Source organism: Camellia sinensis, mitochondrion, assembly GCF_055761805.1.
Source record: "Camellia sinensis mitochondrion, complete genome".
In the NCBI taxonomy this organism is placed as follows: domain Eukaryota; kingdom Viridiplantae; phylum Streptophyta; class Magnoliopsida; order Ericales; family Theaceae; genus Camellia; species Camellia sinensis.
In genome coordinates this window covers 358,305-370,765 of record NC_043914.1, presented here as the reverse complement: position 1 = coordinate 370,765, position 12,461 = coordinate 358,305, and the positions used below count along the sequence as shown (strand labels likewise).

At 46.3% G+C, this 12,461-nt stretch overlaps 1 non-coding gene across 1 annotated transcript; it reads left to right on the top strand.

The window, feature by feature from the left end:
- The first annotated feature begins 8,025 nt into the window (after nt 1–8,025).
- trnF-AAA lies at nt 8,026–8,097 on the top strand. Its single transcript has one exon. It is a non-coding gene; the product is annotated as a tRNA-Phe (tRNA).
- The last annotated feature ends 4,364 nt before the right edge of the window (nt 8,098–12,461 follow it).

Here is a 12,461-nt window from a genome sequence, read left to right as displayed (position 1 = left end):
GGTGTAAGTCCTTACTGTTGAAGAAAGCGAGAACGGAGAGTACTAAACTGATAGAAGACTCCCACTTGTGGCTAATAGTCTATATTGTGGGGCACCTTTCCGGTTCTGGAGAAAGTGCATTCCTAGGCTAAGGAAAGGTAGTGCAGGATCGGATGACTTTCCAAGAGAGCCCTACGCCTTATGACGAAAGGGGAATCGGCCGATAAAAGAAACCTTCGCGCCTCCTTGGCTGGGAATCACAAATTGACGTAGATGATAGAGGCAGAGCAGACGCTGTGAATAGGGCTTACTCCTTTTCCTTAGCTTCACTCTTAGAGCACTTGCCCTATCTAAGAACAAGCCGGGTAATCCCCTATCTATTTAGCTTTCTAGCCTTGTACTGATGCACACATCTACCGGGTCTCTCTCTGAGCAAGGTATTTTAGCTCACACGAGAGCCAGAAAGCTTTCCTTAAGATAATTCGCCCATACAATAGAAAGACCATTTTATAGGTTAGTTACCCCATCATAATCATAAGTAGGGCTAGCTTGTGAATGTCGCGTAAGGCCTCCCGCGTGGAGAATGAACTAAGCCAATGCCAGACGATGGAAAAGTGATTAGCTTCCCTAATAGAAAAGGGAGGGCGTACCTTACCTTACTTATACGGACTCTAATATAATAGGCTTGCCTTAAGTAAAGGTGAAAAAAGTCCCTACTACTAGTGGGCGGAAGACCACTCAGTTAACTCAACTAGAGATAAGAACTATAACCAACACTTATAAGAGTTCTCGTATGCACTATACATACATGAGTGAAGTGACTTCCGGGGGAAGGCACGAACGGACTCCTTATACTACTGTAAGCATATGAAGGAATGGGCTCTACTCTCTCTGAATGGAGAGAATAAGTTCTACTCTGGCTGCTATCTTACTAAAGAGTGGTCCTCTCTTTGCTACCCTCTCGTCACTCGCTTCCTTTCGAGAAGACGAAGAGGATGACACTGGGGATCGTTCTTACTTAAAGAAATTCCCATGAGCTGCCTTGAGCCGGTAACTCCAAAATCGATGATTCTTGGCCACTGACTTACTGCTTTCATTCAAATGCCACTGATGCGTAAGACATTGAGTTGGACTACTTTCCTTCTGGTAATGCCTTTCTTTCCCTGCCTTGCCCTTCTCAGCTTCCTTCTTTTTCCTCCCACCCTGGCGCTTGCTTTGTCTCTGCCTATGCTCTAGCTACCTACTATGCTTGCTCCAGCTGCTGCCATCTTTGCTCCAACCTTTACCTTTGTGGGATCCACTGGCATTGGTTCTCGAACTGAAACTGGAAATTTAACCAAAAAGTCTGCCTTTGCCACAGGCTCTGCTGCGAGCTCCGGTACTCGAATTGCCTCGGATGTTGAAACAAGCTTTTGAGCTCCAACTGAATCTAAGTAAACGAGGACAACTGGGTATGCAATCAACTATTGTTGGTTCTGAATCAACGGGTGAACCCGCTACCTCTACCTTTGCTTCTGGCTTTAATGCATGCGCTCGAACATGGACTAAATCTCGATCCACGCCTAGATTTGCCATTGAATTCGCTGCTGGAACTTAGTCAGCTACATTCTTAAACTACTGCTACCTTCCTTTCCGCTGCTTTCTCTGCTGGTGGTTCCGGAAAAACCTCAATTGGTGCTTCTCACTGTTATGCTGTGGGGTAAGCGTATCCTGCAGGCACGGGATCTTCTATTGATATAAAATTTGTGACTTATAGCTTTGCCACGAGGTCTGCTGCTAGCTTGATTTATGCCTCTATTGCTTCAACCGAGTAAACCGTTGCTCTTGCTCTTGTCTATGCTTCCTCTTTTTTTCATGCAATAAAAAAACCCAGGCGACCTTTGCCAAATAGAGACGGGGCCAAACTTAGAAGTCGGCAAGAAAGAGCTTTGAGTAGCCATGGATCTCACTATAAGACTTGAGAGAATTGAGCAAGAAGTCAGGTGGAAAACGAGAAGCTCCAACGAGAGCAAATGCTGGGTGCGTTCTGGGAACATATGCCAGCTATCGATCCAAATCTCATACGAGATCGTATGCTTTTTCTCCAGAATGAAATACGTTCTCTCGAAAACAGGAAGAGGGCTAGCCAATATGGATAGATGGATAGAGTAGCTTGGTTGCTTAGCAGATCGAGTAGCTTTCCCCAGGAGGGAGGGATAATTTTCTGAAAAAGGGATGGATAAAGGAGCCTGTCCTTCGTATAAGGAAGATAGGTAGTAACAGACCTGCCCTAACCGGACTTGCCATCTCGAACCTGATCTTTCCGATTCGGATTTAGGATTTAAACTAGGTAACAAAGGACTTTCATGAACGGGCTAAGAAGGATCGCTCTTCGCGTGCGTACTTAAATTCGATATCCGATATCCGATCCAGCATTTTAGGAAAGGAGGAGGCCAACAGATCCAGTCTCTTTCGAAAAAAGGGATCCCGAAGTAGCATCTCCATTCGAATCCGAATCGTAAGCCAAATCAGAAGCCGTTTCAGGCGCCGAATCAACATTAAGAAGAGTTTCATCCGCCGGCGTCTGGAGACGTATCAAAGGAATAGACATAAGAGAACATTCCCTGCTCCATACCATAAGAAAGGAAAGCTTGAATCGGAACGGAAGGCCTAGTATTAGCGCTAGCAGACTACCGGTTTTGATCTACTTACTTTTGTTTTGCCCCCTATCTACTTTTGAACAGAGGCTTCGTAGCCCATTTTCCTTCCCTAAACAAAGGTCTTAAGAATCTCATTCAACCAGGTAACTAAATTATGCCACTTTTTAAGCGCCATAAGCAGCCAAGCATAGTGGTTCGCTCAAGCAAAGCAATGGAGTTTGCGAGACTTCAAAGCGTTCCGGTAGTGCTTCTAGCAAGGAAATAGTAAGATAAGACCCTCTAACCAGAATTCGATTACACACGAGCTGCCAAGGAAGCTCTCGAAAGAGCTACCTCAGAATGAAAGCTACATCAATCCACAGGAATTCAATCCTAGATATCTCCACCTCGTAAAGCCGTAACAGCATCGACTCATTAATGCGCCCTCAAGGGGCAGCCTAAGGAACAAGGAAGAGGCTCGGCAGGAGACTCGCAACTAAGCACCTAAGCCCTAATTGAATCAGGATTAAGCTACTTGTGCACCCGAAGTATTATACTATTTGGTCTGGTGGTTTCGCCTAGTATGTATGACGTACATAGCACTAACTCTACTTTAGGGGGCAAGTAGGCCAGGCCTCTTAAGGTTACCTAGTTTGCTTCATCGCCATGATCATTAGAGCTCTCGATACCGGCTGGATCGGCGCACTTGTCACACTCATTTTCAATGGGAAACTTAGTTTCATCCATCACACGAAAGAAAAGATCAGACTCGGCACACGGATCAAAACCTGTCCTTCAAGCTGTCTAAGTTAGCTCTGTCATCTGTTGATAGAGTCTTTTCCTTATAACCCGGGCAGCAATAGTCATTGTTTTACTGAAAGTCTAGTGAATAAGGAGACGGCTTCCTTCGCTGCCTACTCTGCTTTGGCTGCTTAGCTTATGCTATCCTCTCAACTTACTGTAGGTAGCCAGTCTTCTCCGACTGAAGAGAATACCAAGTCAGGTCAGGAATGCACCAAGGTGGAAAAGTCCTTTGTATCGGTCAGTCAATCAATAGTGGAATAGAAGAGTCCCAGTAAGAGTCTCGTCCAATTGCCTAGTGTAGGCTTAATGAACTTCCCTATCTCGGTCCTCGCTCTCAACGCAAACGGCAGCGGTCTGAACCGGGGATTGCAAGCAGTAGCGGTTCTACCTCTAATCCCGCGGGTTCAGACGACGACCAAGGCAAGGAATGCCGAAAGCGCCGAAGGTGAGTAAGCACACGACGTAGCATCATCATTCATCATTCTACTAGCAACTAGTAAAGAGAAGGCACTCAGTCTGATCTTTAGAACATAGGCCCGTAAATCAACTGTTCGAACAAACTTCCTTCCCGGGCATGCCTACCCTTGCTTTGTTCATTCATCATGGCACTAGCACGAGAGACTCAGAAAAAATAACCTTTGCTACCCCTCTTTATGCAAGAAAATCAATCGTACTGACTACTGGGTTAGGGACCCCAAACCACTGATTTGTATAGGGGAGAATGGCCTTATCAGATATGTGGGTTGGAGCGGAAAGCCCGAAAGAAGTCTTGGATCCCCTTTACTTTACCTGGCCATCAAAAGCCTGAGAGCAGCGGTACAAGAGCTAGGCTTCTTCCTAGCTCGTTAGCTCTTTTCTCTTTACTAATAGCCGTAGGGTGAGCCAAAAGAACTAGACTTAGCTGCTGAAAGAGCCCTTTCTCGATAAGCAGGAGAATGTTTCATAAATAGATCAAGGGTAGGCGAATGAATGAATTGATCTTAGTCTTGTTCTAGTTCCTTCTCCATGGACTATGTGATAAGAGAATCGCTAAGTAGATAAGGAGACAAGTATCCAAGTCCAATGATTCTATTTGTATGAGACAGTAGCGGTTTGAGATGCATGCAGTGAACAGAGCAAGCATCTCGGTATGACAGGTACTGAAGACTGAAGCAGGGAATCTCACTAAGCAGGGGTAGCCACTCCAGGGATGGTGTACGGGAATCCATGTTCGAAAGAGATTCGTTCTATTTGTCTGATTCTCTTCTTACTCTTATTGCTGGTAAGGAAGCAAGGGTTGGAATGCAATTCTCGATTGAGTGAGAAGGACACTGTTTAAAGTCAATCAGTTGCTGCTCTCTCCTGAGAGGAAGCGGCCGAAAACCAATCAAAGAACTTGACTTCTGGTTCGAGAATCAAGAAGAAAAGGAGCTACTACACATGGCGAGGAGCATTCCTTACCACAATACAAGGCGGTTAGCGGTACCAAAGGAAGAAGGCAAAGGTGATCCTTACAACAGGGGCTCCTACTACTCCGGATACCAAGGAGAATCCTTATACTACCAATGTCACATTGACAAAAGGGGTTTGCCTAGTTATGGTTGAGGTGATCATCGGGCACTGGGACAATAACGGGGGACTTAACCTGGCTTAAATCGATTAGTCGGACAGTCTTGCGCTTTGAAATCGTAAGTTTGGAGGGACTCATGAACTATCCCACAGTGAGGGTATTTTGACAGGCCTTCCACTTCTGTATTGTATTAAAGGGCTTACGGGCAGCATTACCGGGCCTCCTCGCTTTATGGGACCCAATCCCTACCCCGGATATGGCGTCTTGGGGGACCTATTACAAGAAAGGAAGATCGGCAAAGTGGATCGCGAAAGGAAAGTTCCTACTTCGCACAAGCAGCATGACGAAGCAAAAATACTCGGGACTGGTTCTTATTCACCAGTTCCTACTTCTTCACGGGGTTAACTATCATAGCAAGTAACCAGGTTCTACTTACACCGGTCTACTTACGCGCACAAAGACAAGACGTGCAGGTCGTCCTTTTACTCGCGGGGCAGTGTCCGGTAGCAAGTCTCTCCTGCCAAAGTAGGATTCATATTAAGCTACACCGGGGACTGTTCAATAATCCCCATTGCCCAGGTCTAAGATGGGTTACCGATCAGAGCGAGTACAAGTGCGATCCTTACACAAGGGGGATTCCTACCGTAAAGCCACGCGGTTGAGTTCGTCGGCTTACTCTCTTTTCCTGGTCAGGTAAAGGTCTAAGCTAAGGTTTCTACTCTTACAGTCTACTTCCGCTTATAACTGCAAGCCAGTTAGTTGGATCCAAGCCCGGGGGTTAGTCTGCTTGCTAGCTTTTCATCTTCCTTTAAAGGTAGCAAGTTTCTGCTCCCCAAGGCGCCTTCTCCTTGCTCATTCAAGCCGGTAAACAAATCCCAGCCGGGCTGATCTGTCAAGTGAGTTTTCTGCTCCCTCTTTCGAGTCTGCTTCTCCAAGTCTCTCCCTCCGCGCCTCTGGGTGACTCCCTTCGGTAAGTGTGGGTCTGGTTTGAGTCTTCAATTTGTGGTTTTTTGGGGTATCTCTCCTTATAATCCTGGGCCAAGTAGCCACCCCAGCTGGTTCTTCGTCCGCATCGCCCCAATCCGAACAGGTATAGGCGCTAGAGCTGCTGTTCTTTCTGATTCTTCCTATTGCTGTGCTCCCGGGGCTAAGTGGTTACACCCTGAGTTCTATCTAAGGAGCCAAGGCAAAGTGTAAAGATCAAATCGCATAGGGGTTCCCCTCATGCTAGTAGCGGGTCAGCCTCAGACTATGGTTACAGAAAAAGAGCTGTTGATACGTCTCGTCTCCTAGGCCTCAGTGGCCTAAGTGAAAAGACAGAACCTCGAACCAAACCTGTGTTGTCCTTCTAGTTCCTCGAGCGGACGTTCTTGCTATTTCCGGGCAGCTAGTATACTCTTCTTCAAGGGGACCTCCTTATATTATAGGCGGAGAAGGCATGTAAAAAGAACCTCGATGGGAGATAGTTCGTCAGGCCCTCAAAACTAAAGATTCGCAATCAAATGGCCGGAGAAGCAACTTAAGACAGGTTACGTACACCAGGGAGTTGAATATGCACCCAGCAGAAAAGCAATCAAATAGAAAGAAAGGGAGTGAAAGCGAGGAAAGCAAGAAGAGGAAGGCTCCCTCACACAAAGAGAGATTTCACTTCGTACTTGGGGAACCAGAAACGGATTGAAGGCTTACAGAGGTAGAACCTTGACAAAAGGAGAACTTGCACTTCGTCCTTTCAACGGCTTACAGTCGGAAGTAGAATGCTCCTCGACTCTCGCAGGAGAGAATTTAGACTTGATAGCAGCGGGAAAACAGGCGAGAACCCGCAAATGCAGATTAGGAAACAGGAACGGGGAGGGGAGAAGCGGAATGCTCACTTGTTGGGGAGCGACTTGACTCTTTCCCTCGCGGAAGACGGGCTTGGATCGAAAGAAATGGCTGCCATTTGGGAGCAGAAGGAGACTCGAATCCGGGAGGAGAAACTTTCATTCTTGCTTAGTCTTCCGAGTGCGCGGATGTTCTTCCCGAGCAAATGTTCTTCTGTGAATGAATTTCTCCCTTTTGGGCTCACGAATGAGATTCCTCTCTTAGTTTTAGTTCCTGCTTCTAAGTATCTAAGGTGAGTTGAATCTCTGTTTTTCTATGCATTCCTCTGTCTTTCTCTCATCGCCTATGTTTAAATAAAAGCTAAGCCCGGCAGGAGTTCTAGTAGTCAATAAGTCGTATTCCCTCGTAAAGCCGTAAAGCCAAGGCAAGGACTATGACTGAGGAAAGCAGCTATATCTGCGTCTGCTGTTATTGCGAGGGGAAAGTCTCAAGTCAAAGGTAACCGAGGAGCTCCTTCAGGAGAATTTGAGAGAAAGAAAGGGCGATCTCGGGGAAGGCCAAAGCATGTGCTCAGTTCGCGAAGGGGTAGAACAAGACTTCAACGTATCCACCACAGGCCAAAAGTTTGACTTAGTCAAACAACTTGAGGTTGAAAAAGAAGTTGTTCAGGGGAAACCCGCCCCGGCGACAAATTCCGCCTTCAATGAAATAAGGGATCATGAAGGGCAAATCCAGGATGGAAGAGGAGGTAGGCCTAACGATTGTTCCAAATAAAAGCTAATCCGAAGACTGCTTGAGCGGAAGAACGGAGTATTCAACCGGGATAAGGGACCCCCCCGGGTCGATTTTAGGCGCTTGCTATATGGCTTGTTTTTGGGAGGTAAACTTGGGCAGCAAGCTATCTGTTCCCGGAAGCAAAAGTAGTTGAAGCCAAAGGCGACAACGAGGCCCCCGCATCGCGGGGGGAAGGGGAAAGCGGGTTAGTGGGTTCCCCCATATCTTTAGGAAGGTAGCTTTACATCTAGTGAATGAAGCTGGCATTCAGAAAATCGGGGTGCCGCCGTAATTAAAGATTTTGAGGGACCGCCGCCGGACGGGCAGACCTCTAATCTAAGGATCCGGTAAACAGGTTAGCCCCAGGTACGCTTGGGGCTGGATTGAATCTTTTTTTCCTAGTAGCGAACCCTTTACTCGTTCCCACAATCATCTTTCTTGTACCTCGATAACCAAATCCCAGATGTACTCTCACGAACTTTCAAAATAGCACAATCAGGAAGTGCGCCGGGAAAGCCACCTGAGATGCTGGTTCAATTCCAGCTTGTAAATCAAAGAAAACAAAAAGGGGAGGAGCAACGACCGGAAGTGAGGAGCCAGAAAGCATAGATTTCCAGGTCTTTCTATTAAACGTTATTTCACCGATACGAGTGCCGAGTTGTTTCGAGTCTCAGAATCCGATCCTCGCTCAGCTCCAGCTTCAAAGGTCTGATATGTAGGAAATTTTTCCGGTAGAAATGATGGGTTGAGTCGGTCAACTGTAATGTAAAGAACATAAAGGAGAGACTTTCCAGCCCATGTGTGTAGCATCTGACTTTTCCAGCACTGAACTAGTACTTTCCATTAAATCAATGACTAAAACTCTAAATGACGGTCCGTCCAGACACTTCACTAACTTGAAAGAGGCCTTGAAGGAGTGAAAGAGAGAAGAAAGAGTAGCCGTTGTTGGTGTACGTGTAACCGGTCTTTCTGGTCTTGTTTGCGTATCAGCTCAAGCAGTTGCCGCTGTTGGGTGAATATCCTTTGCTATTGAATTTTAAGAAGCTGTGGCACTGACTTGAGGAATGGAGATTTCACATGGAAGGTGTCGAAGGAAATGAAGAAGAAGCATCGAATGCTAGTCTTGTGCCCCTGTTAGCACTTTCCTGCTTTCCTGAACTGAACCGGATTGCACTGATTAGGCAGAAGTAAGATGCCATTTACCTATTTATATGAGACTGTGGAGCACGAAGGGCAGCCTTTCTTTCCTAATGACGATTCTCAACAGCATCTGTAAGACCTCTAGGCTTACTAGACGGAATTCGTCTTATCTTAGTGCTAGTAGCAGTAAGAAGCCGCATATATTCATTCTTCCGCATCCGTAGATTCTTGCAACTGTCTTTGTGAACATGAGGAGATGGTATTGAGCTTTCACCGAAACCAAGGGAAACCCCCAGAGAGACGAGTTCACACCGACCGCTACTCTCTTGTTGAGCCCTTCTTCAACAAAGGCGGATCTAGAACAGTCACCTTCCTATTGTATTGAATAGCGAGATAGAGTCAAAGTCAAGCATTCCAATTGGTGGGCTTCTAGAGACAGAGTGACTATTGAGAGTAGCCTACCCCACCCTCGGGTCATGAGCCGGCTGTTACCCTAAAGTTCCTTCGCTTCCTTATAGCCTTCCACCAACATTCGTGTGCAGCTTTGGTGCCTAGTCTATAGGTCCAATCTCATCTGCTAGCGCTTATTCTGGTCTGGACACATTCATCGATTTCTTTGAATTGTTCTCTGGCTATGGGCATCGGTCCACATGAATCAGAATGCTTTCAGGGGAATGCAAGCAGAGGGGATGAAATCTCTCTCTTAAGGCCGGATACCACTTTTTGACAAACCAATACAGGAGCAAATCATCTCGTATAGCAATCTTCGAAATCGCTTCTGTGTGGTTCATTCGTTGTAGTTAACGGAAATGGCATAACAAGCAAGTCAGCTGCTTTCGGTCTCGGTCCAAGGCATTCTCTCAAGTAGCAAAGGCAAGACGTAAAAGCAGGAATAAAGGTTGCTAGTTAGCGCGTAGTGGGAACATCTATCGATGTAGCTATCGGGAAAGTCAGTCCGGGTGAGCTCTATGTGGATCCGGCTCCTCATCTAACTTCACTCACTTATTATTTTCAATAGGTAGGAACTCAAGTTTAGCTAAGGCATTCATGAGCTTACCTGTAACCCGTAACTGGACTGACCTCGCATAAGAACTTGAGATGCTGGGGGTATTTTTCCCATTGACTTGTTTGACTAAAGGAAGGTGATGGGTTGCCAGTAGCTTCCCTTGCCGGTTCAGGAACGACGAAACGCCCGTTAGCCTGCAAAAAGATGGAAAGCCTTTCGGTTCTTCTTCGGAGGGATCGAAAGAACTACAATTCATCTCTTTTCCCGGACTGTAGGATTTAGACAGGAGTTGTGGCCCGTGGTGACTGGAGTGAGGTTGACTTCCTTGCTCACAGATGACGTTTGGAAACAACAGAATTTCACGCTTCCGAAGTATCTGGGTTGGTCACCCGGAGGGACCCAGTGGAGAAATTGAATTGACATACCTTGGTTAGTCAAGGATTGGCTTAGTGTTCCGTTTTTTAGCCACGAAACCCCGTATTTTTGATTAAAAAAGAGATGTGCTATATCCGAAACGAACATAGGGACAGACGTCAAACACCAGTCATTGCATGGCGAAGGGTATTCTAAACACCCTTGTCAACTAGATGCCTTCCACCATCTTAGTCTAGCCTCCAATATACTCATACCTCTCTGTTCAAGAGGTCCTTCGTGTATGACCTGTGTGTACATCCGAAGTGTAAAACTGGGATGTATTCACTCTCTCTATCTGACACTTCGAAGGAGGGTGTCTAGGGAGAGCTGCTGGTCATGTCATTCTATGGTCTCTTTGGCCTTACCAGGTTCTCTATCAGTTCTGCCAGACTAGATGGTTTGATTGTCTGTCAGCCTTGATTAGAGGGGCCTGGGGCAGTGACTCGCTTCAGGTCTTGGTGTTTTCACAGTGGAATATTTTAAGATCAAATGTGATCTGTTCCATGTGAACCACCATGCGTGGTGCCTCATCATATTATTGATATTTTATTTGATGAGACAGCCTTCGATCAGATGTATGGGGGGTCCCTAGATCGGTGCATGGAGCTCAGAGCTCTCTTTATAGAGGGTTCTGACCCTTTGTGATTATGGGACGTCTCACCGCGTCTCATGTCATGAAGGGAGACTTTGGTGGTTCAAGTCCGGATTGTGAGCTTCCCGAAAGGTGACGTAGCTGCTAAGCGGCTGTGATTGATCGGGGGCCAGAATGTGGATGGCTGGTCGTCCTCTCTTGTTCCTTCCGGATACTTTGATCTGCCTGATGGCTGAGATCTGTGATTAATAGATAAAAACTAGATTTAAGTCCCAGGTGGACTGGTTGTTCTACAGTAAAGACCGATTATAGACTATTGTGTTTGGTCTTTTGATTTGTAGATCTTTCTGGTCCCCAAGCCTGCTCCTTGCTTCATCCACCGTCTAATAGACGTCGTCCCTTTGATTTTCTTTTGAAGCTCAAAGGGGGGATGTTTAGACAGGAGTTGTGAATTTGTGGTGACTGGGTCTTCACTCTCAGATGGCGTTTAACCTATAAGAATTTAGTCTTCGACTGGGGACTTGCTCCTCTAGCTTTCATACCTGCTCGAGTGATGCAACGTGGCATCATGGCAGGTCACACCGTCATTGGTGTGATATTGCTCTGACTTCCACACTTTCTTCAGATAGGACGCTTCTATTTGAATGAAGACCGGGTTTGACAAACCACGGCGCCACCCCATGGCTTTATCCCATTTAGGAAAGTGCAGTTGTATTTTCTGTTGACATTTGATCGGCCTTATTTTAGGTCCCATCGCTACCAACATTATACAACTGCTGGGCGGGAAGGATTTAAATGAAACCCTTCCGGTGACCAAGGCGGTAGGTGGATTATGACCAAAATACCCTTCCCCTTGTTCATACACTAGTTGTCTTTCACCAGACCTGCAATCGCGTGCCCGTGGTGAGTTTTAGAATGAAAATAGGGGCTTACAGTTTCACTGCACTTTCGAAATAAGCAGTGAACGGATTCGTCCGTCTAGCATATAATGCTTTTCGGGACCGCTTGAATAACGAGAATCGGATTGTATTTTTGTAGCTTCACTTTCGATAGGCCTACATCTCGCCTTCCACTACCGGAATCAAAATGGATCTGCGACTCCCGGAACTTAGACGTACCGCTCACCGCAAAGAAGAGTTTCTTTACTACCTATTTCTCCATAAAGGCTTGAGCGCATCGCTTTCCAACTGCGCCTACTTATTGCTTGAAAGTAATCCTCGACTTCCAGCTGCTCCGCTAACCGAAACTGACTTTCACTAGCGCTTGACGGTGCGAACTGAACTAAAACTCTCTCTACGGTCTGCGGCACCTGCCGTGGGCTCTAGTTACTACTCACCGCTTTCCTCTTATCTTAAGTTCCAGAGGACAGTGATCGAGCCCGTGAGACTGAAAGAAGGATTTGATTACCAACGTCGGGAAAGATGGTTATGGAAAGCCTATCATGACATCGTTTATCGCGGTGTGGCTGCTCGCTCTTGCCTTTCCTTGTCCAACTGCCAGCGATTGAGAGAAAGATTTCTCCTAGTAAATGCAACCGAACTCCTCTGTTTATGGTAGAAAACAAACGTCCTTCTCGTGAACCTACATGACTTGGAGCTTCATCTCGATCTCAATCTAGACATTAAGTGCCCGGTCTTCAGTCTTCAATCGATTGCACCGTCTTGATCAAGTAATTAAGAGATGAAACTAGAGTCTTCTTTCTTGCTAGGCGGATTCATGTTGTCAATAGTATGTTTCATAAATCATTAATCTTCTTCTTACTTA